Source organism: Quercus robur, chromosome 3 (assembly GCF_932294415.1).
Source record: "Quercus robur chromosome 3, dhQueRobu3.1, whole genome shotgun sequence".
Lineage (NCBI taxonomy): Eukaryota > Viridiplantae > Streptophyta > Magnoliopsida > Fagales > Fagaceae > Quercus > Quercus robur.
Window position 1 is genome coordinate 47,585,768 of NC_065536.1, and position 23,425 is coordinate 47,609,192.

General features: G+C 38.6%; 1 long non-coding RNA gene across 1 annotated transcript; it reads right to left on the reverse strand.

The window, feature by feature from the left end:
- Positions 1-5,786: 5,786 nt before the first annotated feature.
- LOC126718125 (uncharacterized) lies at positions 5,787-6,438 on the reverse strand. Its single transcript, XR_007652837.1, has 2 exons — positions 6,376-6,438; positions 5,787-6,211 (listed from the first exon to the last, which is right to left on the reverse strand). It is a non-coding gene; the product is annotated as an uncharacterized LOC126718125 (long non-coding RNA).
- Positions 6,439-23,425: the final 16,987 nt, after the last annotated feature.

A 23,425-nucleotide genomic window follows, 5' to 3' on the forward strand; every position in this document is an offset into this window, starting at 1 on the left:
TCGCATTAGATTTTTGGTACGACAAAATTTGGATTTCACCCGGCGCCGTGTGTCACGTATACGCGGATTTGGATTTCTCATCGCCGGTACCATCCATACTTGCTCGATTGCTGCTAGAGCAAGATTGTGGATCTGGCGTCTCCGCTTCTTCTTCTTTCTCATCGCCGGTACCATCCATACTTTCTTGATTGCTGCTAGAGCAATATTTGCTCGATTGTAGCTAGAGCAAGATTGTGGATCTGGCTCTCCGCTTCTTCTTCTTTCTCATCGCCGGTACCATCTATACTTGCTCAATTGCTGCGAGAACAAGATTGCAGATTTATCGTTTCCATGGACTGCTTTTTATAGTTAGCTTTTGAAACAGACTTGCCTAAGCCCTTTTATGTACAATGTACTTCTTGTTTATCTAATAAAAAGATGACTTTATTTTACTTTGCGAACCTTTCCTTTTCTGCAATAATTGTTTTATAAATGGGTGTGTTGGTATTTAGAATTAATGTTGTTGATGGTAAAAAGTTGTCACCCTGAATTTATCAAAACTGACGGGCACCTGACCGCTAACTTTAAATAAATTAACTATATAGGACTAATCAGGAAAATAACCTTGTGCTCTACATTGCGAATAGCGCAACCACCAAAGGACGTGTGATTTAAAGTTAGCGGTCCGAGAGAATCACCGGGTACTAAGGTTCTCTTCAACATTTACGATGATGTTGTAGCGTTAACTTCCCTTAAGCATCTGGTCCGAGGACCGAGGCATGATTGAATTTAGCTTAAACACTTAGAAAGTTGTCAATGTGTGTTAATTTCCACAAAGCAGGAGGTCCGAGGACCCGACATAGCTAAGGTTCTGTTTAACCGCTTCAAAAGATTCTGGTGCGTGTTAATTTCCCCAAAGCTGGAGGTCCGAGGACTCAACATAGCTAAGGTTCTGTTTAATCGCTTTAAAAGACTCTGGTGCGTGTTAATTTTCCCAAAGCAGGAGGTTCGAGGACCCGACATAGCTAAGGTTCCGTTTAATCGCTTCGAAAGATTTTGGTGCTTGTTAATTTCTTAAAAGCAGGAGGTCTGAGGACCCGACATAGCTAAGGTTTCGTTTAAACATAGCGTTCTGTTTAACAGCTTCCAAAGATTCTAGTGCGTGTTAATTTCCCTAAAGCAGGAGCTCCGAGGACCCGACATAACTAAGGTTCTGTTTTAACCGCTTCAAAAGATTCTGGTGCGTGTTAATTTCCCCTAAGCAGGAGGTCCGAGGACCCGACATAGCTAAGGTTCCGTTTAACCGCTTCAAAAGACTCTGGTGCGTGTTAATTTTCCCAAAGCAGGAGATCCGAGGACCCGACATAGCTAAGGTTCTGTTTAACAGCTTCCAAAGATTCTGGTGCGTGTTAATTTCCCTAAAGCAGGAGGTCCGAGGACCCGATATAGTTAAGGTTTTGTTTAACTGCTTCAAAAGACCCTGGTGCGTGTTAATTTTCCCAAAGCAGGAGTTTCGAGGACCCGACATAGCTAAGGTTCTGTTTAACCGCTTCCAAAGATTCTGGTGCATGTTAATTTTCCCAAAGCAGGATGTCCGAGGACTCAACATAGCTAAGGTTCTGTTTAACCGCTTCAAAAGACTTTAGTGCATGTTAATTTCCCCAAAACAGGAAATCCGAGGACCCGAAATAGCTAATGTTCTGTTTAACCACTTCAAAAGACCCTGGTGCATGTTAATTTCCCCAAAGTAGGAGGTCTGAGGACCCGACATAGCTAAGGTTCTGTTTAACCGCTTCTCCATCTATGCTTTGACCCTCGGCTTCTTTCTCCGATGGGAATTCAGCGAATCGGGCTACTAGACTCACGAGAACTAGCCCCTCGACAAGTGTACGGGGCATATACTTGACGTCAGAAGCCCGTAGAACTACGCCCCATTTAGCAATCCTTCCCACGTAAGCAGTACTTTGAAGTGTAGATCTGAGCAGAAGCTGAGTTATGACAACAGCTGTGTGTCCTTGGAAATAGTGGGGAAGCTTTTGTGTAGCATGCACCACCGCCAAAATGGTCTTCTCGAGGGACTCTTGCTGATAGGAGCTTAATCCCACCATGATTAACCATTGCATTCACTAACGCACAATCTCTTCCCATAGACAGTGCCAATTGTAGGGTCACGTTTTGCAGCCCAAGCCCAAGATGTGTGGGATCTTGGACTAGTGAACTCAATACAATAAATTTGTAAAGAGTAGATCAAAGAGTTAGGTTTTAGTGTATGGCCAACAGTTAATATGGTGTTTTTGACAATCCAACAGAGATGAACTGAATTTATCTAAAAAGGTTGGTTCTCGGCATAATCCAAGGAGCTCTTTTTTAGTACCTCTTGGGAGGTCGCCCTCCTCCCTTTAGATTGCCTTTTGCCCTCCATTTTATACTAGCTTCCCTCCTTCCCTCAACGTCCACGTGTAAATTCAAATTCATAGTGCTGATCCTTGTCCCATTAGCCCCTCTCCAAAGTTGTTGGGAGTGGTTGTAAAGGCTGAAAAGCATGGCTCTACTAGGTACAGAGCACTTAACGCAACAATGGCAGCTTTCCCTTAGATATTTTCATTCCTCTTGTTGTCCTTTTCTGTTTTAGTACTTATCCTATTCCATGAGTGTCACTCTCAGTAGTAGGTCGTTCCCTTTGTTCTCGGCCACCCCTGACCGAGGAGGGGTTCTTCCTTGGACTGGGCCCTTGGCCCAACGTATATATTGGTATGGGTTCTCCAGTCTATTACCCCCACAACACCCTACATCAAATGTTTTATAATAACATTCAATACATTAAAATAATATAAACAACACAATAAAATAATATATCTAACACAATAACCAACCACCACAACAATCTCTACATTAAAATATTTTTTTTTAACAACTGCATTGCACACTAACAGCGAGCCTTTGACTTGCACTCTACATTAAAATATTATTTTTTGTTTTTAGTTTTGACTCTTTTGAGCTACAGTGGGCTGCTCTAGATAGCAGCCCACTGTAGCTCAAATTTAAATTTTTTAAACTTTAGCTGCTTTGTTGCAGCCACAGTTTTGGAGAGTTGGTTGCCAATCTCACTGGGGTTGCTCATAGTTAAACTTTTTTTTTTTGTTTTTTGGGGTTAAAAGGGCATTATTATTAACAAAAAGGAAAGTTAAGCAGATACAGATGCCACACTGGCAGCAACAAGTCTAGAATAATACAAGCCATTGATATCCTTAGCTACTAAAGTCTCAAGTTCAGCAGTAAAAGGAAAATCAAACACAACAAAGTCTTCCCTCATGGAGCTGCCCCATTTTGCCAGCCAATCCGCGCATTTGTTGGCTTCTCTAAATGCGTGGATCACCCTTACTTGAGGAAGCTTGTCCAAGAGAAACCTGCAGTCAGATAACAGGGGAGCAAAAGCTGAATAAGGATTCTTTTTTGAGTTAAACCTTTTTTAATAAGATTTATAGTAGCTTTTACGTTTTTCATTTAACTAAGATAATTAATCCTTGTGTATTTGTTTTGGCATGAGTGATTTTCAAGCTCACTGTCCAGTTACACCTTCCCCTCTTTGCCTTGAGTACAATATTTCATTGTTGACATGTAGGTATACAGGGGCAGCTCCACATTGAAGCCAGGTTGCCACAAAAACTACCTTGACTTGAAAAAAGTATAATTATTATACATAAATTTTAAAAAATTTATGATTTTTTAACCTTTAAAAAAAAAAAAGTTGTGTCTGCTCTAAATTTTTTTAGGCACAACATAATAAAACTTTAAAAATTGTAAGACTTTATCTATATATATATATATATATATTGTCAATATATAAAGTTTTTTTATTTATTAAATTTTGTATAATTTCAATTTCATAATGACCACTTAAAAAAAATTCATAGAGCGATCATTGTAGGTATATATAAATGTACAACACAGGCTACAACCCACCACACAACCAAAAGAAAAATGTATAAAGAAAGGCTAAATAAACTAGACTTCTTCGAGATTACGTATATATAATAATTGTCGCCCCTTTGGAATTTTTGGAATACAAAGGTTCAAGTTCAACGAACTGACATATGCTTTTGCAAAATGGACGGTAGTTTAGAATCTTTCCAAAAGCTCACGTCTTACCAGAGAGAGTGAGAGAGAAATTCCAAGTGTTTATAACTTTATAAAGAATGAAGCTCTAAAGAAGGACCCCTTTAAAGGAGATGGTGACATGAAAAAGCAATACTTTCTTTTCCATGCAAGTATAGTTTCGCTGTATGTTTTGGGTGCCTTTTTTTAAAAAAAAAAAAAAAAAAAAAAAAAAAAAAAAAAAAAAAAAAAAAAAAAAAAAAAAACCCCTTATGAGAAGGATGGATAAATAAGAATGGTGTATAATAAAGAGCCATGCTTGTAGGTGCTACTCAAAAGGAGATGTACAGTGATTTAATTACTATTTTAATACTGGATATTTTTCTCCATATGATTCATGTTGGATTTCCTTCTACTTTTAGTTATTTATTGGCTTAATAGTTAATATGACACTCCCTTCGTGAGGTTTGTGATGAACACGATCTATAGTAATGATTGTACAGATACTTCTAGATACATCTTTCATCTCTCAAACTGTTAAGTTTCTAACAGAATATTCTAATTTCTGAAAAAATGATTCCTACTCAAACTAACTATCTTCTTAGCTTCCCTAGGGTTTTAGAAAAACAACACTCATCATTAAATATAGACAAAATGGCACCTTATTCGTTATTCCTAAGGTTTGTAATGATTGAGAATATTATGTTCCAAGCTTATCATAAGTCCACATACTATGATCAAGCCAGATTTTTTTTTTTCTTTTTATAAAACTAATTCTCGAGAGACGGAGAGGAGGGAAATATACATGTGTAGATATATTTTTTTTTTTTAATTTTATATTTGGGTCCCCTCTTTCAAAAAATTTGGGTCCCCTCCCCTACAATTTAAATTTTACATTAATTTCATTGTAATAACATTTGCATCAATTGTAAAATAACATAAAGCTCCAAATTGGTCCAAAAAACCCGAAAATATACCCACATCAATCTATGTATCATTGTGCAAAAATACATTTATACTACAACAATTGTGTAAATATACACAATTATTATAGCATAAATGTATTTTTGCAAATTTACACAATTACTACAGTATAAATGTATTTTTGTATAATGATACATAGATTGATATGAATGTATTTTGGGGTTGATTTGACAAATTTACACAATTACTGTAACTATGCAAATGAATATTTTAGAAATTATTTAGATTGAGGACAGTGGTTTTTGGTTGAGGAAGAGAGATGAATTGAGATAATAATAAAAAATTAATAAGGAAATAGTATTATGATGAAATGTAGTGTAAAATCATATAATTGGGTTTGGGCTGTGACAAGAAATGTCTGTCAACCCCACATATTTCATACCTTCCCCCAAAGAGTGAGGAAGGTATGAAAACACTATTCCCTCAAACAATGAGGAAGTTATCCCCGTTTAGAGAGTAGGTTTGTTTGTTGTTCGCAGATAGCCAACACAAAACCTAGGAGCCGAACACTCTTTCCCTATTCAGCCGGAGTCCTTGTGATTTCTTCTCTTCCCTTCACTTCCGAACATCCCCCACCAAAGGTATCATTGGGTCACTACCATTCTTACTCAAGCCGACACCTTGTAGAGATTATGAAATTTTTGCTTCGAGTCTAGCGATCGAAGACCAAGAGCTGCAAATAATGAAATTAAGCTAAAAAAAAGAAAAAAAGTTGACTTGCTTTCCAGTTGTATAATCACGACCAATCTCTTTTTCGTAAGGATTTCATTATACGAGCTAAACCTGTGGAACTGTTAGGCAAAATTCTGTAGTGCAAGCCAAGCACTCCTAAAAATTAAGGTCAGGATACATACATAGTCCATTGACTTACTAAAGGATTTTCCATGCTTAGAATTAGAACACTAGAAATTCTTTTTTTTTTTTTGAAGCCAAACTCAATAATGAATACTTTCATTCAAACATCAGTACATCAGACTTAAGAAGATTACTGTTGCTTGTCTTCAAGCCATATCTTGTCTTGGTCTCCAAACTGAGCATGCTTAGCCACCAAATAGGCTGCTCATTTGCATCTCTGAAAGCCTTTGAGAAAACGACCTCTGAGAGAGATTGTGCTCCTGCCAGAATCCCTTGCATCAAGTGATCGAACTCCGACCTATTATTCTCACCCTCCATTACAGCTTTTTAAATGACGCTTGAATCTCCAGAATCCCTTGCATCAAGTGACGAACCCAGACCTTTGATTCTCACTCTCCATTACAGCTTAGTAGATGGCACTTGAATCTCCAGAATCCCTTGCATCAGGTGACGAACTCGGACCTATGATTCTCACCCTCCATTATAGCTTTTTAAATGAAACTTGAATCTCCAGAATCCCTTGCATCAAGTGACGAACCTAGACCTTTGATTCTCACTCTCATTACAGCTTAGTAGATGACACTTGAATCTCTAGAATCCCTTGCATCAAGTGACAAACCCGGAGCTTTGATTCCCACCCTCCATCAGAGCTTTGTAAATTACACTTGATGGGAGTGACGAGAATGCATTACCTTGACGAAGTCAACATTAATGACGAGGTCATCCCTAGCGACGAGGAAATCAGCCATCACTGACGAGGGAAGGAAAGTCATTCAATGATGCCAACCAACAACCTGGGCAGTTACGAAACTAGCAAAACAGGCCGTTGGGAGCCTAATAAAAGCCCCATAATTGGGCTAGAGGTGTTACTAAGAGAAGCATTAACACTCCAATGGCTAGCAACCAAAATCACATATATAAAGCCCTTGCATTGGCAGCACAAGGTACATATACTGATATTCTGAGAAAATACCTATTACTTTTCTAGTTTGGCAAATTCCTTCTCTGTTCTAACTTTAGCATCGGAGGCGTTGTGGCAAGCACTACACCGGTGACCCTGTAAAGGATACATTGGTGCTGACGAAGAGTTCCATCTGCCCATTTCAACTGACGAGTTCACACTTCATCAGTTTGGCGCCATCTGTGGGGACGACATTCTCAGATTCATATCTGAAAACGTAGTTTCCGTCAACCCTCTACATTCAGATGGAATCCAACCTAGATTCAGCAGCCTTGACCCTGCAAGTTCAAGCCCTTGCAGCTACCATCGAAGAACTCACCAAACAAAACCAGGAAATGAAGCTACGACTCCAGCAGGTATAGCAGGCTCAACAGGAAGAGAACCGGTCCAAGGGTAACCTGGAAGGAGAAAGGGATAGCCACAGGAGAGGTACCCCTCAAAGGCCAACTACTCCAGACGAGCAGAACTCAAATCTCCTTAGAGAAATGTGGAAGGAAATGGACGAACTGAGGAGCGCCATTAAGGAAAAGATGGACCGGAGTGTAGACAGAATGGTAAAGGCTACGGACTCACCTTTTACCACGGAGGTACTTGAATGCCCTGTACCATCAAAGTTTCGCTTACCTCAACTTGAGCCGTTCGACGGACTCAGAGACCCTCAGGACCATCTTAATACCTTTAAGACGACTCTAGGTCTTCAACAACCACCTGACGAGATATTGTATCGTTCCTTTCCTACCATTCTCAAAGAAGCTGCAAGAGAATGGTTCACGAAGTTACCAACCTCGTCCGTAGACAACTTCGAGCAATTAAGTAATGGTTTCTTGCGCCATTTCATAGGGGGGCAACGACCAAAGAGGCCGGCAGACTACCTACTCACCATTAGACAGGGAGAAAAGGAAACCCTGAGGTCATATGTCAAATGCTTCACCCGGGAGACTCTGGAGGTGGACGAAGCCGATGACAAGGTGCAGCTGACGACCTTCAAAGCGGGATTGAGGTCCAGAGATCTTGTGGCCTCCCTCGCAAAGAACCCACCAAAGACAATGGCAGAAATGCTCCTGAAAGCGCAGAAGTACATGAACGCTGAAGACGCTTTAGCGGCCACAAAGGATGCAGAGAAGCCAGGAGACAAGGCAAAGAAAGAAGACGACCGTAGGGGGCAAAAGAGATCGTCGGAACAATGATGGGAATAGGAGGAAGGATGATAAAAGTCCTCGAACGGTAAGATTTACTCCTTTGGTTATGCCTATTGACAAAATTTTCACCCAGATCAAGGACGAGAATTACCTCAAATGGCCAAGACCATTGCACTCATCCCCCAATGTCCGCGACAAGAACAAGTACTACCGGTTCCACAAAGATCACGGTCACAACATGGAAGACTACAAAGACCTAAAGGAGCAGATAGAGGAGTTGATACGTAAGGGAAAGTTACAGAAATATGTGAAGAATGGGAGAATATGGTAAATTCAGGGATGATAATAAAGGCCAGCATGAATCCTTTTCCCGGGACGACGACCGTCCGTCCCAACCTCCACACAAAGTGATCGGGGAGATAAAGACGATTACAGGGGGGCCATTCTCGGGAGGATCGTTTAAATCACTCAAGAAGGCATACCAGAGGCAGGTAAACAGTGTCCACGCCATATCCCCGTCTAAGCACAGACGAACATCCCAGGACATGTCCTTCAGTGAAGGAGACGTCATGGGAGTGAAGCAGCCCCACAACGATCCCTTGGTCATAATGTTGAATATAAAAGGGTTCAATACCAAGAGGATCCTCGTCGATAATGGCAGCTCCGCGGACATCATCTACCTCCCAGCCTTCCAGCAGCTGAAACTAGATCCGAAAACACTGCATCCTTTTGACTCTCCACTCGTCAGTTTCAGCGGAGACAGGGTCTACCCCAGGGGCATAGTGACATTGACAATGACGGTGGGGGCCTACCCAGTGCAGTTGACCCATCAAGTAGACTTCCTGGTGGTAAATTGTCCCTCATCCTACAATGTCATCATTGGGAGGCCCACGCATAACAAGTGGAAGGCGGCGACGTCAACCTACTGTTTGAAGGTAAAATTTCCAACAGATAATGGCGTCGGTGAAGTGAAAGGAGATCAAGTCCTGGCAAGAGAATACTATCAAGCCGTCCTGGCTGCGAAGGAGAACCACACATGGATGATTGAAGAAAAGGAAGAAGACAGGATAGAGGCCCTGGAAACGGTGGAATTGGTAGAAGGAGAAGGGAACAAGACGACCAAGATAGGAACGACGTTAAGCCCCGAGATGAGAACAAGACTCATAAGGTTCCTTAAAGAGAATCTAGATGTTTTCGCATGGAGCCACGAGGACATGCCAGACATATCTCCAAAAGTCATCCAGCATAAGTTGAATGTGGACCCAGAACGAAAACCCGTCCAGCAATGACGAAGAACCTTCGCCCCAAAACGAGATCAGGCAGTTGCAGAGGAAGTTACCAAACTCCTGACGGCAAGGTTCATCTGGGAGGTGTACTATCCTGAATGGCTTGCAAACGTCGTCTTGGTAAAGAAAGCAAACGGAAAATGGAGGATGTGTGTAGACTTCACCGACCTGAACAAGGCATGCCCAAAGGACAGCTTCCCTCTACCAAGAATAAACCAGGTCGTGGACTCCACAGCCGGGCACAAGTTACTGACGTTCATGGACGCCTTCTCAAGGTACAACCAGATAAAGATGGCTGAGGAAGACCAAGAGAAGACTGCCTTCATCACAAGTCAAGGACTTTACTGTTACAAGGTAATGCCTTTTGAATTGAAGAATGCCGGGACTACATATCAGAGGTTGGTGAACAAAATGTTCAGCCAACAGATTGGCAGGAACATGGAAGTGTACGTGGACGATATGCTTGTCAAGAGCAAAGAAGAGCTCACACATTTGGACGACCTGAAGGAGACATTTGCAACCCTCAAAACACACCAGATGAAGTTGAATCCAAGTAAGTGTGTCTTTGGGGTAGCTTCGGGAAAATTCCTAGGATTCATGGTGTCCCAAAGAGGAATAGAAGTAAATCCAGAGAAAGTGCGAGCCATCATCGACATGATGTCACCTAGGACCGTCAAGGAAGTTCAAAAACTCACAGGAAAGATAGCAGCTTTGAACAGGTTCGTCTCCAGAGCTACAGACAAATGCCTGCCCTTTTTCAATACCTTGAAGCAGGCTTTCGCCTGGACTGACGAATGTGAAGCTACGTTCCAGGAACTAAAGCGTTACCTGAGCAGTCCACCCCTCTTAAGCCCGTCCAAAGAAGGGGAAAACCTATACTTATACCTGGCAGTGTCAACCTTGACAGTAAGTGCAGCCTTGATCAGAGAAGAGGGCACGAAGCAGCTCCCAGTTTACTACGTCAGCCAAGCCTTCCAAGGAGCTGAGTCCAAGTACCCAAGGATCGAAAAGATCGTGTTTGCGTTAATAGTAGCCTCGTGCAAGCTAAGGCAATACTTCCAGGCAAACCCCATTCTCGTAATGACGGACCAACCAATCAAGAAATCAATAAACAAGCCCGAAGCAGTAGGGAGAATGGTCCAGTGGGCGATTGAACTTAGTCAGTTTGACATCGAGTACCATCCCAGAACGGCGATCAAGGCGCAAGCTCTGGCGGACTTCATCGCAGAGTTCACTCTTCTAAACGAAGACGGGATTACCGACGAGGTAGATAGATGGACAATACAAACTGATGGTTCGTCAGCCTAGAGGAAGGGGGGAGTAGGGGTCGTCATAACCACCCCTGATGGAGAAGTGCTGAAATATGGGGTCCAACTAAAATTTTCGGCTACCAACAACGAAGCTGAATACGAGGGGATACTGACGGGATTGGGGCTTGGAAAGGCACTTGGAGCTAAGAACCTGTTAATCCAAAATGATTCAAAACTAGTAATCGGGCAGATTAGAAAGAATGCAGAAGTACCTCAGGCTGACGAAACATTTAACTCGAGAATTCGATACAGTGGAGTTTGTGCAAATCCCAAGAAGCCAGAACATGGGGGCAGACGAAGTCTCGAAGTTAGCATCATCAGGAAAAGAGGAGAGTAGCACGGATTTGATGATGGAGATCCAGAAACACCCCAGCATCGAAAAGGTCTCGACATTTACCATCCAGAGCGCAAACAGCTGGATGGCGCCCATAATGTCCTTCCTCCAGGACGGGTACCTCCCTCAAAACATAGAAGAAGCTAAGAAGGTCAGGAAGAGGGCAGCCAGGTTCACGATCCTTAATGACACCTTATACAAGAGAGGCTTCTCCATGCCTTATTTGAAGTGTGTCGATGAAGAAGAAGCTAGATACATACTGGAAGAAATCCATGGAGGAGTTTGTGGCAACCACGCTGGTCCCAGATCACTGGTGAACAAGGTGATGCGGACAGGATATTTCTGGCCAACTATGCAGGTGGACGCTGTTGAGATCGTCAAGAAGTGCGACAAGTGCCAACAATATGAGAACGTGCAACGGCTTCCAGCGGAGAAACTGAAGACCATATCATCCCCGTGGCCATTTGCACAGTGGGGGATCGACATCGTCGGCCCATTACCCCAAGGTAAAGATCAGGTAAAAGTCCTACTTATTTCTATTGATTACTTCACAAAATGGGTTGAAGCAGAGGCCCTAGCAACGATCACCGAAGCAAGAATACGGAGCTTTGTGTGGAAGAATATAATATGCAGGTTCGGGATCCCCTTGACGATCATATCAGATAATGGGAGGTAGCTCGACAGCCAAGGGTTCAAAAACTTCTGTTCAAACCTTGGGATTAAGAATCAGTTCTCGTCCCCGAGACATCCCCAGGCAAATGGGCAGACAGAAGTGACGAATCGAACGCTGCTCAAAATTATCAAAACCAAGCTAGACGACGCGAAGGGTGTCTGGCCAGAAGAATTACCTAATGTCCTGCGGGCTTACAGAACCACAGCAAGAACCCCAACAGGAGAGACCCCCTTCAGGCTTACCTATGGCACGGAAGCAGTAATCCCAGTCGAAGTGGGAGTAGCAAGCGTCAGACGAGGGACGTTCAACCTAGGTTGCAATGACGATGAACTGCGACTTAACTTGGACTGTCTGGATGAAGTGAGAGACAACGCATCCAGCAAGATGACAAAGTACCAGCTGAAGATGGCCGAATACTACAATAAGAGGGTTAAACTCAGACGACTGGACATAGGAGACCTCGTCCTGCACAAGACCACCGTAGCAACCAAAGATCCTACCCAAGGAAAGCTGGGGCCCACATGGGGAGGGCCTTATCGAGTTACTCAATACTCAAGGCAAGACAGTTATCACCTGGAGACCATTAACGGACAAAAGCTCCCCCGACCATGGAACATCGAGCATTTAAAAAAGTACCACACGTAGATGTAACAAACAGACATGTTCATTCTTAAAGTCAATAAAAGAATCATTCCTCTAATATCTTTGTGTAGGCAGGTCTAGCCAGTCTGAAGGCATAAAAAAAAAAAATAGCTAAGTAACAAGATTTTGACGGATGTAAGTTACTGACGATATCTCCAACGGGTGTAAGACATATAAAGGCTAAGTGATAAAATTCCGCCAAGACGGATGTAAATAACTGACGAAGCCTAAAATGACAAGATTCCTTAAATGGATGTAAGTCACTAAAAAATGGCCAGGTGATAGGATTTCGCTTTGACGGATGTAAGTCATTAATGAAGCTATAAAAGCAACAAAAGTCCCTAGAACAAGCTATTGACAAAGACACAATCCTTAAGCCTGTGCAAATGGCAAAATCCCGCTTGACGGAATCAGGATACTGACGAATCCGTAAGAAAAAGGATAAAGAGAAAAAGAAGAGGACAAGAACCTTGCAACAAATCAAAACAAAACTCAGGCTGTATTTGAGCCGTCCTTAAGGATAGAGAGTGATAAACAAATCACTGACACAGTTAGGAAATTTATGCTAAGTATAAGGTACGAACGAACTTAAACATCACAAGCACAAGCATAGTCGTAAGCACAAGCGTAGTCATAAAAACAGGTAAGCACAAAATCATAAAAAGCCCAAAAACAGCAGGCAATTATCTTTGTTCTTCCTACAGACTCATAAAACACAGGGCCAAGAAACATTGTTCTCAAAATAGATTAAATATATATATATACATATACATCACCAAAAAGCCTAAAACATAAAGGGCATACATAACAAATAAATTTTCCTAAGTATCAAGTCCGGGTGTCGGTAGGAGCGTCAGTAAGGGGATCGTCAGCGTCAGGAGCGTCACCAGTAGCAGGAGCGTCACCAGCACCAGGGGCGTCACCTTCAGGGGCCGATGACAGGGCAACCTCGTTAGCCGCCATCTCTTGATCCACCACTTCTAGATCCAGGTTCGACAGATCAACCCCGGTAGGATGCTTGACGAGGTACCTATGCAGGAGCTCGAAGCCCTTGAAGTACCAGCTGAAGAGCACTGTGGAGTACTCCTCAGTTTGCTAGAAGGCTTCGACAAACCTAGCAGCGATCGTCTTTAGCTTCTCCTTTGCCACCTGTAGCTAGTCGTCCTTCTCCAGGTTCAGCTGACGCTCAACCCTAAGATTGGCATTCAAGGCCTTGACCTTCTCCTTCAAAGCGGTAGCCTCGTCCATCAACCCTATGAGATCCTTCTTCAGCGTGGAGTTCTCCTTCTCCAAGGCCTCCATCCTAGACGCCAAAGAAGCCACCTTAGCCTCTTGAGTGAGGCACTCAGAAGTAAGGTGAAGGCTCTCCCCTAACACCTGACAAAGTAAATTAAGTGCGTTAGTAAAAAAAAAGAGGTGGGGAAATTCATGTGAAAAGAGACCAAGGAAAATGCAGAAGTGGTTTTACCTGCACGATCTTATGTACATGTTGGCTCGTAACCACGTTGAGAGGCACACCAGAAAAGACCTTAAGGTCCTCAGCCTGTACGACGTTATGTGCCCGCTCCACGGCCACACCTTCATCGTCCTAGACAGACGAACCCACTTTCTCCTTCTCCTTCTCTTTGGCTGACAAATGCTGCCTTTTTGATGACGGGGTGGGGATCTCCTCAACTGAAGTAGCCGGAGAGGCCACCCCCGTAGGCTCTCAACTCCCGAGACAATGGGAGTGGCGTCTACAAAAAGGAAGATGGACGGACCCTTCCCCGTAATGCGAACCCCCTTTTTGCCAATGTTCAACAAAGGTTCGTCCTTCTTGGACCTCATCTTAGCGTACATATCTTTGTTGAACTTGGTCGTCATCTCTAAAAAAAAAAAAAAAAGGGAGAAACTAAGAAATCCAAGATACACGCGTGAAGATCAGTACTGACGAGGTAAACATTTACTCTTCTTCTCCTCAATGTTAATGCTGCGCAAGACGTAAGGAGATGGGTCCGGGCCTAAGCAGTAGAAAGCAAGCATCCGTGGGTCAACGAGGTTGTCCCAACTCTCAATCGACTTGGCATATTCTATCGCCTTCTCAATACGACCCTGGTACTTGCTCTTCAATTTGAGGCGTCTTTTAACTGCAAAGAAAAGTGAACAAGGGGTTAGGGACGACCAAATATGCAAAACGAAAACTAACAGACGAGGAGAAACATGGACGCACCTAAGTTTGGGGTTCCCCACCGACGAAGTAACCTTGGGATATCACCCCAAGCCTCGCTAGAAGGGGTCTCAAAATCGTCTCCAGACACAAAAAAGAAACGTGACTTCCAGTACCTGAATGACGAGGCTAAACCCTTAATGATTCTAGTCCTCCTCGTCTAGGGGACTAGTTCATAATACCCATACTCTTTCGATTCCTTTAAGCGGTAAAGGTGGACGAGCTCACTCACTTTTATCATATCCTCGTTGGCAGCCAACCGTATCTCCATACAGTTGATCACTATCCTTCATGAATTTGGCATGAGTTGCCCGGGGGTAATGCCAAAATGACCCAAGAGCTCCATCACCAAAGGATGGACGGGTAGCCTAAGCCCAGAAGTGAAAGCAGCCTCGTAAAAGCATACTTCACCAGGAAAGAAGTGGTAGGCCCGATCCTCAGGACCAGATCGACGAACGCGGACCCATGCAGGAAATTGAAACCTATCCTTGAACCTAGCCATGGTGTCAGCATCCAGCCCACACTCTTCGTTAAAGGCATAAAAAGCCCTAACCTGACGAGGGATGGAAATGGTCGTATCACCCCCAACCGGGCCGTCGCTAGACGACAACCCAGTGTCTAGTTTACTGGATCTCACCTCTGACATCCTCCTCGTTTCTCCCTCAAACCAAGCTAGTGATCGGCCTAAAATTGGAGATAGTTCCCCTAAAACTACACTCAACCCACAACTTTCAAAAAGATAGTCCCCAACCAAAGGGAAAAAGTCGCCGGAAACACCCAAAGCCGCCCCTAAGCGAGCAAAAAAGAAAAAGACTAAGGGGCAAGCTACCCAAACCTCAGAAGAACTAACCATGAAAGGGGTACACAATCCTAAAAACCCAAATACCAAACACAAAAACAACAAAAGCAAAAACAAAGGAAAAATCAGGAACTCATAAGGATACCGTTAAGAAAAAGGATCTGAAGGTGAATAAAAGAGTAGCGTACCTTGAAAAGCGGAGCGGTCGAAGCCGGAAAAATTCGGAAAGAAGCGTCGCCGAAGCAAGGTTGAAGTTGCCGGAGCAGAATCGGAGTAATCGCAGAAGTAAGCAAGAAAGATAACACTCGGAGCAAAAATCAAAGTAAAGGAAAAAGAAAAGTTTTGAAACCAAAAATCCAAGGAAACTGAAAAGTAGCGGGAAACCCAAGGGTCATGCCATCAACACCTTCAATCAGCACGTGCCATGTGGCCACATGGCATACTGCGCCACCATCGTGCATTAAATGCAGAGCAAAACCCGAAGCGTCACAGACAACTCAGGAAAAACCTTTCACCTTCTGTGGCCCTCATGACACGTCACTGATGACCACAGAACTTGGGGGGCAACTGATGGGAGTGACGAGAATGCATTACCTTGACGAAGTCAACATTAATGACGAGGTCATCCCTAGCGACGAGGAAATCAGCCATCACTGACGAAGAAAGGAAAGTCATTCAATGATGCCAACCAGTAGCCTGGGCAGTTACGAAACCAGCAAAACAGACCGTTGGGAGCCTAATAAAAGCCCCATAATTGGGCTGGAGGCGTTACTAAGAAAGGCATTAACACTCCAACGACTAGCAACCAAAATCACATATATAAAGCCCTTGCATTGGCAGCACAAGGTACACATACTGATATTCTGAGAAAATACCTATTACTTTTCTAGTTTGGCAAATTGCTTTTCTGTTCTAACTTTAGCATCGGAGGCGTTGTGGCAGGCACCACACCGGTGACTCTTTTAAAGGATACATTGGTGCTGACGGGGAGTTCCATCTGCCCATTTCGACTGACAAGTTCACACTTCATCAACACTTGAACCTCCTTTTGCTATTTATACAGCCAAATCCTGCATTGCTTGCAAAAAGACCAACCCTACTTCCATAGCAAAAGCTTCAATTTCCACCACTTGAAAAATGCCCTCTACCCACTTCAATAAACAACTAAGTTTTGATAAGATATTGTCACAATATTTAAATTTTTACAATAAATGATGACATATGTTATAATTGAAACTTTTCATCAAATTAAATACCTATAACCACTTGCAACGAATATTTTGTTATTCATACTTCCATCTTTATCATCTTATTTTATGAGTCTAACTACGATGTTTAGTTTATTTAATTTTTAATGAATACATTTTGAAGAAAGAAAGCAAATAAAAAAAGAACAAGATAACAAAGACATATGTCATTGAAGTTTTTACTAGATAAAATTATAAATCTAGAAAATTTAAACCTCTAATAAATTAATATTCTTTAGGTAACAAATAGAATACCATACATCATCATTTTTTACGAAAAGTATGACTAACACATAAAACTCAAAATACATGAATAAATTTTTTGGGACATTAAAATTTAGTGAGCCATTTTAGATATTGCACAATGAAAATTCTAGTAACCATAATATTTTGTTAGAGTTTAACTAAGAGAGTAATAGCAGAGACTATATGCTTGTCTACAAAATATAAATGAGAAAATTATTCAACTTCAAAGTTGGGGAGGGGAGGGGGGAGAGGAGGGAATGAAACTACCCCAAACATAGAGGGGAAAAGTACTTTTTTCCTTCTTCTTTTTTGGTCAGTAAAACTATGTTTTTTTGCTTTAAACAATAAGTTAAAAAAAAATAAAAATAAAAAAAAAGAGAAAAATAAAGAAAAATAAAAAGAAGTCAGCTCAAAAAAACTGTCTGTAAAACTATGAGTTTTGGCTCAACAAATTAGCTAAAAAAAAGGGTTAGGAACACAAGAAATGTCACAATATTTTCTCAATACCTTTATTTTAGCTATGGTGGGACTAAGTATGATATTTTATTATTTTATTTTTGAGTAATTCTACGTCCATAACATTTTCACAACAAATCTTAAGTGGTAAACTATTATTGGTTTTTTTATTGGGACAACCATTTTAAACTATGCATTAAAAAAAAATAAAAAAAATAAAAAAAAAAAAACAACAACAACAACAACAACAAACAAAAAACCAACAGACGAAAATTGTGCGTAGACTAGTGAATTTTGGCTCACCAAATTTGACTAAACCAAAAAAGAAGTTTAAGAACATAACAAAATGTCACAATATTTTTACAATACTTTTATTTTCAACTATGGTAAGTTTCAATCAAATATTTTATTATTTATTTTATAAAAATACTATCATCATAATATTTTCATTACAAATTCTAGTTGGCAAGTTGTTACTGATTTTAAAATGGATCCACGACTAATATCACTTTTTTATTCATCAATAGTAACTTACCACCTATGATTTGTTGTGAAATTAATGTGAAAATGTTATGGACTTAGCATTTTTTTTATTGGATCTATAAGAAACTGAGACCTCAACAATTATAAAGATATTGTGATAACAGCAAGTGTTACAAACTTTTCACAAAAATAAATATTTTCAGTTGTGGTTAGTCATAATATCATATTTAATTATTTTATTTCAATCAATAAGAAATTGACACCTAAATAATTTTAAAAATATTATAAAATTTATTGTGTCAGTATAACAATATATATGACAACTTATATAAATGTATATATTTTTAAAAAGCACAAACCGAAATGACGTGACTGAAAAGAAAAAGAAAAAAAATACAAAATAGTGAGTTTTGCTCACCAATTGACTAAACCAAGTTTACTGTAGAAAAAGCCCTTGGCTCTTTTTATATGGTCAGTGGAAATAGTAATTAATTAGGGCCTAGAGGTGGGATTTGCAAGCATAGCTATATTTGACTAAAGTGATGGTCGCATATACAAAATTTAATACATAAATCTTACAAATTAACATACCTTCAATTACAAAAAAGTAATTCAAAATATTTATTTATCATGCCGTTTCAAACTTTTAGCTACATCAATCATATTTTTGACATATAAGAGCATTCACATTAAAGCATCTAAAAAATTTAAGTTTTTAGCAACTTAAAACATTACTTTATCTATTTTAACAACCTATTTTATAATACACCATACAGTAAATGTTTTATAATAACATTCAATATATTAAAATAATATAAATAATACAATAAAATAATATATCTACGGATCTACTACAATAACCAACCACTACAATCATCACTACATTAAAATACTTTTTTTTTTAACATTCTACATTAAAATATTATTTTTTATTTTTAGTTTTGAGCTACAGTGGGCTGCTATATAGAGCAGCCCTAGCAGCCTACTGTAGCTCAAATTTAAATTTTTTTAACTTTAGCTGCTTTGTTGCAGCCACAGTTTTGGAGAGTTGGTTGCCAACCTCACTGGGGATGCTCATAGTTAAACCTTTTTTATATTTTTTTTGGGGTTGAAAGGGGCATTATTATTAACAAAAAGGAAAGTTAAGCAGATACAGATGCCACACTGGCAGCAACAAGTCTAGAATAATACAAGCCATTGATATCCTTAGCTACTAAAGTCTCAAGTTCAGCAGTAAAAGGAAAATCAAACACAACAATGTCTTCCCTCATGGAGCTGCCCCATTTTGCCAGCCAATCCGCGTATTTGTTGGCTTCTCTAAACGTGTGGATCACCCTTACTTGAGGAAGCTTGTCCAGGAGAAACCTGCAGTCAGATAACAGGGGAGCAAAAGCTGAATTAGGATTCTTTTTTGAGTTAAACCTTTTTTAATAAGATTTATAGTAGCTTTTACGTTAAATTTTCAGTTAACTAAGATAATTAATCCTTGTGTATTTGTTTTAGCATGAGTGATTTTCAAGCTCACTGTCCAGTTACACCTTCCCCTCTTTGCCTTGAGTACAATATTTCATTGTTGACATGTAGGTATACAGGGGTAGCTCCACATTGAAGCCATGTTGCCACAAAACTAGCTTGACTTGAAAAGAAATATAATTATTATACATAAATTTTAAAAAATTTATGATTTTTTAACCTTTAAAAAAAAAGTTGTGAGTGCTCTAAATTTTTTTAGGCACAACATAATAAAACTTTAAAAATTGTAAGACTTTATCTTCTTTTTTTTTTTTTTTTTTTTTGTTAACTAAGACTTTATCTATTTGTATATATATAAATATATATTTTGTCAATATATAAAGTTTTTTTTATTAAATTTTGTATAATTCCAATTTGATAATGACCACTTTGAAAAAAAAATCATAGAGCGATCATTGTAAGTATATATATAAATGTACAACAAAGGCTACAACCAACCACACAACCAAAAGAAAAATGTATAAAGAAAGGCTAAATGAACTAGACTTCTTGGAGATTACATATATATAATTATTAGAAATACTGAATGATTGTATTGTATTTCTCAAGTAATCTATATATATATATAAAAAATCGAAGCCTTTGCTGGCACCACAATTTTCCACGTCAGCACAACACAATATTTAAAAAATAAAAAATTAAATTAAAAACATTATTTAATTTTTCTTTTTTTGGATAAAATCTGATAAAATCTAATATTTTAAGCTGACTTTAATCTAAAGATTATTATTTTTTTTTAAAAATCTACAATAAAAGGATAAGTATCTGCTTTATTGCAATAAACCCAAAAACAAAGTTAACTAATTTTTTAGAAACCCTACAACCAAACTTCTTGAACCCTACGTTATAGAATATAATTTGTTTATTTCAAAATCTTTTGATTATGCGTTAATTTATTTTTTGCTATTATATATATTAGATAACAACAAAAAATTAAATATATATCACCATATGCCACAAAGATGATTATTATTTTAAAAAAAAAAAATCTGCAATAAAAAGATAAGTATCGGCTTTATTGCAATAAACCCAAAAAAAAAAGTTAATTAATTTTTTAAAAACCCTACAACTAAACTTCTTGAACTCTACGTTATAGAATATAATTTTTTTATTTCAAAATCTTTTGATTATGCGTTAATTTATTTTTTGCTATTATATATTAGATAACAACAAAAAATTAAATATATATCACCATATGCCACAAAGATGATTATTTATAAAAAAAAATAATAATAAAAATAAAAAATTACAATAAAAGGATAAGTATCGGCTTTATTGCAATAAACCCAAAAAAAAAAGTTAATTAATTTTTTAAAAACCCTACCAAACTTCTTGAACTCTACGTTATAGAATATATATTTTTTTATTTCAAAATCTTTTGATTATGCGTTAATTTATTTTTTTTGCTATTATATATTAGATAACAACAAAAAATTAAAAAATGCATTTTTGCATTAGTTATTGCAATATCTGAACATGTTTAGCAGATTTCAACGGTTATACCATGAATTATATATTCTTTTAAAGATAACCTATTTTTCTCTTGTATTTCTCTATTTTGTAGTCATAAATATATATTTTTTGTTTCAAAATTTTCTAGCCAGTGAATCTTCTTATTCTTTAATATTTTTTGGCATTTCGAGAATTTTAATATCTGAAATCAATTGGTAGATTTTTCACAAGATATTGCACGTTCAAACAATGACTTCTTTATCAAATCGTAATAAAAATTGAAGTGAAACAAAAGAAATTCATGAAATAGTATAGTTTCATAATCAATTTTAAATTTTATATAATTATTTTAGTCTATTAAACAAACAAGTAAGTTCCCGTGCATAGCACGAGTTTGCGACTAGTAGAATATACATAAGTGCCTTTATATAAAAGGCAGAATGTGCAATACAAGTAAGTGTGCTATACAAGTAAACAAGGTAAACTTAAAGCCCACGTACCCTAATACACGTTAACAATAATAATTGTCGCCCCTTTGGAATTTTTGGAATACAAAGGTTCAACGAACTGACATATGCTTTTGCAAAATGGACGGTAGTTTAGAATCTTTCCAAAAGCTCACGTCTTACCAGAGAGAGTGAGAGAGAAATTCAAGTGTTTATAACTTTATAAAGAATGAAGCTTCAAAGAAGGACCCCTTTAAAGGAAATGGTGACATGAAAAAGCAATACTTTCTTTTCCATGCAAGTATAGTTTCGCTGTATGTTTTGGGTGCCTTTTTTAAAAAAAAAAAAAACGCTTATGAGAAGATGGAAAAATAAGAATGGTGTATAATAAAGAGCCATGCTTCTAGGTGCTACTCAAAAGGAGATGTACAGTGATTTAATTACTATTATAATACTAGATATTTTTCTCCATATGATTCATGTGGGATTTCCTTCTACTTTTAGTTATTTATTGGCTTAATAGTTAATATGATACTCCCTTCTCTTGAGGTTTGTGATGAACACGACCTATAGTAATGATTGTACAGATACTTCTAGATACATCTGTCATCTCTCAAACTGTTAAGTTTCTAACGGAATATTCTAATTTCTGAAAAAATGATTCCTACTAACTATCTTCTTAGCTTCCCTAGGGTTTTAGAAAAACAATACTCATCATTAAATATAGACAAAATGACACCTTATTCGTTATTCCTAAGGTTTGTAATGGTTGAGAATATTATGTTCCAAGCTTATTACAAGTCCACATACTATGATCAAGCCAGATTTTTTTTTTTTTTTTTTTTTGTTTCTTTTTATAAAACTTATTCTCGAGAGACGGAGAGGGGGGAAATATATATATATATATATATATATTATAATTTTATATTTGGGCCCCTCTTTCAAAAAATTTGGGTCCCCTCCCCTACAATTTAAATTTTACATTAATTTCATTGTAATAACATTTGCATCAATTGTAAAATAACATAAGGTCCAAATTGGTCCAAAAAACCCCAAAATATACCCACATCAATCTATGTATCATTGTGCAAAAATATATTTATGCTACAACAATTGTGTAAATATACACAATTATTATAGCATAAATGTATTTTTGCAAATTTACACAATTACTATAGTACAAATGTATTTTTGTATAATGATACATAGATTGATGTGAATGTATTTTGGGGTTGATATGACAAATTTACATAATTATTGTAGCTATGCAAATGAATATTTTAGAAATTGTTTAGATTGAGGGCAGTGGTTTTTGATTGAGGAAGAGAAACGAATTGAGATAATAATAAAAAATTGATAAGGAAATAGTATTACAATGAAATGTAGTGTAAAATCATATAATTGGGTTTGGGCTGTGACAAGAAATGTCTATCAACCCCACATATTTCATTCCTTCCCCCAAAGAATGAGGAAGGTATGAAAACACTATTCCCTCAAACAATGAGGAAGTTATCCCCGTTTAGAAAGTAGGTTTGTTTGTTGTTCGCAGATAGCCAACACAAAACCTAGGAGCCGAACACTCTTTCCCCATTCAGCCGGAGTCCTTGTGATTTCTTCTCTTCCCTGAACTTCCGAACATCCCCCACCAAAGGTATCATTGGGTCACTACCATTCTTACTAAAGCCAACAACTTGTAGAGATTATGAAATTTTTGCTTCGAGTCTAGCGATCGAAGAACAAGAGCTGCAAATAATGAAATTAAGCAAAAAAAAAAAGTTGACTTGCTTTCCAGTTGTATAATCACGACCAAACTCTTTTTCATAAGGATTTCATTATACGAGCTAAACCTGTGGAACTGTTAGGCAAAATTCTGTAGTGCAAGCCAAGCACTCCTAAAAATTAAGGTCAGGATACATACATAGTCCATTGACTTACTAAAGGATTTTCCATGCTTAGAATTAGAACGCTAGAAATTCTTTTTTTTTTTTTTTTTTGAAGTCAAACTCAATAATGAATACTTTCATTCAAACATCAGTACATCAGACTTTAGAAGATAACTGTTGCTTGTCTTCAAGCCATATCTTGTCTTGGTCTCCAAACTGAGCATGCTTAGCCACCAAATAGGCTGCTCATTTGCATCTCTGAAAGCCTTTGAGAAAACGACCTCTGAGAGAGATTGTGCTCCTGCCAGAATCCCTTGGATCAAGTGACCAAACTCGGACCTATGATTCTCACCCTCCATTACAGCTTTTTAAATGACACTTGAATCTCCAGAATCCCTTGCATCAAGTGACGAACC